This window comes from Protobothrops mucrosquamatus, unplaced genomic scaffold (genome assembly GCF_001527695.2).
Source record: "Protobothrops mucrosquamatus isolate PMUCROS unplaced genomic scaffold, P.Mucros_1.0 scaffold1394, whole genome shotgun sequence".
NCBI lineage: Eukaryota > Metazoa > Chordata > Lepidosauria > Squamata > Viperidae > Protobothrops > Protobothrops mucrosquamatus.
In genome coordinates this window covers 593,538-598,641 of record NW_015387580.1, presented here as the reverse complement: position 1 = coordinate 598,641, position 5,104 = coordinate 593,538, and positions in this window count along the sequence as shown.

Genomic DNA, 5,104 nt, shown 5'->3' with positions numbered 1-5,104 from the left:
CCCCATTTATATTTCTTGACCCCTGGCCAACCAAGGGATGCTGTTGAAGTCTTGACCCAGGACCTGGAGACTGTGAGGGCCTGGATATAAGGAGAAACAAGCTGAGGCTACATCCTGACAAAACCAAGTGGTTTTGTTTGCTTGACCCCAATTCTGGGGACCTTCCATCTTTTGAGGGCCTTTAATTTAAAACACAAGGGGTAGGCACAGGCTTCGGTAGAGAAAGTGCCAGGCATGAATACACTTGGCAATGGTGTCTGAAGAAGAGCAAAGAATATGGCAATATGTACAAGAGGAAGTATACGTGGGAACAAAAACAAAACAATGAGAGAACCTGATATAATGAAAGTTGCGATTGCAATATAAAACTGGGAGGACATTACTTATTCAAAAGAAGATGGTCCAATTGAAAGGAGAGCCGAAGTGGCTTCATAAAAATATCATGTGCCTGTGAAGAAATTAATGTCCTTGATATTGGAAATCCTGTTGAAAGCATCTGAATGAGATTTTTTTTAAAAAGAAACTAAAGTTATAACATTTTGGGAGTTTATTAAAAACTTTCTCCCCGTCCAGAGGATGAGAGTTATGCTTTTTAAAATCAACTCACCAAGTTCTCAAAAGGGCAGGCCGTGGTAGTATTGGAAGATCTCAGGTACTTCTGCAAAAGTAACTCATCTAGGTATGGGAAACAGATCTGTGATCTCTCTTGATGACAACCACATCTTTCAGATGATGGAAGGAGAAACAAGGCAATCCGGCTATCCTGGGCTTAGTCCTGACAAACAGAAAGAATTGACTGACCAGCGGAACATTGTAGGTACTGATAACCTGCATTCATGTTCATCACATTGAAGGTCAAGAAATCTAGGGGAGGAAAAGCTGAGACTGGACAACCATGATCTCTGAGCTTCAAGTACAAGCTTTTAATGAAATGAGGAATAGAATAGGCAGCATGCCATGCCTTGAGATTTCAAGGATTAAAAAAAAAATGGGACGAGGGATCCTGCAAAACAAGATACCAAAAACATAAGCACAACTCATCTGCAGAAGGAAAAGTAAGTTAGCTTTAAGAGGCCTTTATGGATGAATACTGAGCTCACTGACAAGGTGAAAAACAAAAAGGAGTTATATAGGAAATTGAAGATGGGGCCGATTACAAAGGAAGAGTAGAAACTGATAGCTTGGGCCTGTAGCGATGGAGTCAGGAAAGTTAATGCTCAGACTGAGAGGAGACTGGTGAGGAATGCAAATAAATAAGACAGAGGTTTAGGGATACAGTATGCCTGCAATAAACAAATAATCCAGGAGGCTGTTGGTCTGTTATGCAGGGAAGGTGAGAAAATAGTAAGAGAACTAGGAGAACAGGAAACTGCTTAATATCTTTTTCACTTTACTAAGTTGGTAGCAGTAGGTGTGGAAAGGATCTAAAAGCAGATATGCACGTCCGGTTGAACATGAGCCATCAATGTGATTCGTGAACTAAAGAGGTTGATGGAGTTTGGGATTGCAGGAAAATAAGTTTATATTATGGTAGGTCATGGATCCGTGGTACTCTGCCCCTGTTAGACTGCAATTGGAATACTACGCACTTGAAAGAACATATGGAAAAGTTGGATAGAATTCAGAAGAGAGCTGCCTGGAGAATAAAATGTCTAGAAACCAAGATATCTGAGGAAAAGCAAAAGTTGCTGGGCTCGTTTAGCCTGCAAAAACAAAGAGTTGGTGGAATTTGACAGCAATGTAAACTATCTAAAGGACTGTCAAGGTGAAAAAGAACCTATTCTCTGTTGAAACCGAGAGCAGGACAAGAATCAGAGAGTTGAAATGGAAAAAAAAAATCAAACTGGTAGAGCTATGAAGCAGTGGAACAGATTGTCTAGAACGGGTTTCTCCACACCACAGCCGGCAGGCTGCATGCAGCCCTGGACAGCTAGTAATGTGGGCCCACAAGATCATAAACATTTAACATTATTACAGTATGTGATATATATATACATTAACTATATTATACATTTTCTATGCGGCCCAAGACAATTCATCATCTGTACAGCCCAGGCAAAGCAAAAGGTTGGACATCCATGGTGTAGAACAGAGGTCTTCAAACTTGGCCCTTTTATGACTTGTGGACTTCAACTCCCAGAATTCCTCAGCCAGGCAAGCTGGCTGAGGAATCCTGGGAGTTGAAGTCCACAAGTCATAAAAGGGCCAAGTTTGAAGACCCCTGGTGTAGAACAATGAGGGACTCCCCTTTGCTGGAAGTTTTGAAACAGAGACTAGATAGCTTCTCTTTGTAGGTGACTCAGGCTCACTCAGCCCCCAGAGGATATGCTGGAACCCTAGTTAACTATGTGAGGAAAAAAAATTAAATTTTGATTTGGGATTTTTCCGATTAGATAGATTTGTTGTTATAGAAATAGCTAGTTTATACTATTATGTAAAAGTAAAAAGCTGAGATTTGATGTTATTATCTTATTCTACTGCACCAAAGGGAGTCGGAAGTTAACACCTTTTCTTTCTTTTTCCTCTTTTTTCCTCCACTTTCTCCTTCCCTTTTCGCTTTCCTATCTTTCCTACTATTTCCTTTTGTATTTTTGTATTTTATATTATAAATTTATAAAAAAAAACCACATATCCGCACGTCTAAGATATCCAAGCATATTGTCATGAATATGGACTTTGGTAGACAACACTATTAATGTGTACAAATAAGATCTGCAATACAATCATTAGGTGCAATATAAATATACTGAGGAAATATACATGCAACCATGTGTCTATTCTAAGAAAGTGGATAAAATAATGCATGCAGTAGAGCAGTGATGGTGAACCTTTTAGAGACCGAGTGCCCAAACTGCAATCCAAAACCCACTTATGCATCGTTGGGTGCCGGGTGGGTGTGGCCCATTGGGTGGGCGTGGCTGCAATGGTAACAGCAGACTGGGTGGGACTAAAAAGTTCAATCAATCAATTCCAACTTTGCAAGATCTTTTTTTTTCCGCGAGAAGTTGAAATTGACTGATTGATTGAACCTTTTTTTTTTTTTGCACACGGCGGTGGAGGCCTAAAGCGAAAATGTTTTATAAAACCCAGCTGAAGGCCTAGGACTGGGGCGACGGCGCGCGTGCCCACAGAGAGGGCTCTGAGTGCCGCCTCTGGCACCCATGCCATAGGTTCGCCACCACTGCAGTAGAGGAAACCTTGTGTGGAAATGTGCATATATTTTTGTGCAGAACATGAACATATAAAAACAAAGAAACAAAAAAGCTTAACATTGGTGGTATGAGAAAACGGAAAAAATGACAACTTTGACTGTTTCAGTCACCCTTGTGTAAATTCCAAAAACAAATGTAATGGTAGGAAGTAATGTTGTTTACTGTCCTCTACCTGCTTCTTGCTGCCACTTTAGCAGATACACAGTGTGCAAAGATCATTGCTATTAATAAAACGAAGAACTTACCTTCCAAAGCAGTTCAATATTTGCCATTATGAATACAATCTTCTCCTCACCACCACCACAGCCTCCCGTGACAGTGTCTTGGATTACAAGTACTCTCTCATGATTGGGACTTCCATCAATGTCTCTTGTGCTTCTTGCTAGGAGACCTGTCAGGTCAGCTTGTTTGTGAGGTTACAATTCAACCCCAATTTCTCCCAGCCTTTCAGTGAATGTATTTTAGCTTTGCACAGTTTCCAATTTGGCAGCCTCTGAAGGAAGCCTACATTCAATTGCCAGATTTCCCCAAGAAATATTAATGGAAATGTCCCTATCTCCAAACTGTGGACTAATGGTGTATCCACAGGAGAGTAGAGAACTTTATTTATGTTCCATGTATAGATCTCACACAGTGATATAAATTATGCCAGTACAGAAACGAAAAGTAAATAGATTCCTTGTGTGTGTGTGTGTGTGTGTGTGTGTATTTGTGTATGTTTCCTACTAAGTCTGCTTCTTCAAACAGCTTATGATCAACTATATATGTGGAAGATGCTATACAGATAGTCCATGACTTACAACAGTTCATTTAGTGACCATTCAAAGTTACAACAGCACTGAAAAAAGTGACTTATGACCATTTTTCACATTTATGACCGCTGAAGCATCCCCATGGTATGAGATCAAAATTGGCAACTGACTCATATTTATGATGACTGCAGTGTCCCAGGCTCATGTGATCAACTTTTGTGACCTTCTGGCAAGCAAAGTCAATGGGAAAGTGATTCATTTAACAACTGTGGCAAGAAAGGTCATAAAATGGGGCAAAATTCACTTAACCAATGTCTCACTTAACAACAGAAAGTTTGGGCTGAACTGTGGCCGTAAGTTGAGGATTACCTGTAATATGTGCCAATTACATATCAATTACTGAAATGGCTACACTATAATTTTGTCATATTGCCCATTTTTATTAAAAAAAATGTATACTTAGTCATAAGTGCTGTAAAAACACAGATCATCATTGACATCATCAGCCATTCAGTCATGTGGATCAGCACTTTCATGCCCCTCTGTCTTGTACTGCCTCCTTCAGATCTGCCATGGTCATCTCGGTCTCCTCCTTTATAGTGTCCAGTCACGGGTACTAAAGCAGTCCCTTCTCCTTTCTCCACTGATCACTCCCAGCATGACTGACTTTCAGAGTGAGTCATCTTGACAGTGCTTTTTTTCTAAAAAAAAAACGGTGCCAGAACTCATATAACCCGCCTTGCCTACCCTACAAGGTTCCATCCAAAAAAGGTGCCGGAACTCCGTTCTGGGCGTTCTATGAGAAAAAAAAGCCTTGCATCTTGATGACATGGCCAAAGTATGATAGCTTTTGTTTGTGATCTTGGCTTTGAGTGATATTTTTGATGAGTCTTGGTCTAGGCCTTCTTTGAATTGTGGTGCTGGAGATGACAACTACACAAAAACATGTAACATAAACATTTCTTGACAGAAAACTTCTGTTGAGAAATCATGCAGTCCAATCACACACAGAGACCTCTTCCATCAAATTATTTGGTACAGTGTATGTCTGAAATACACGATATGTAAATTATTCTTTAAGAAGGGTCAACATTTACATGACAAATGGGCCACTATGCTGTTAGTCTGACCTTCAAATGT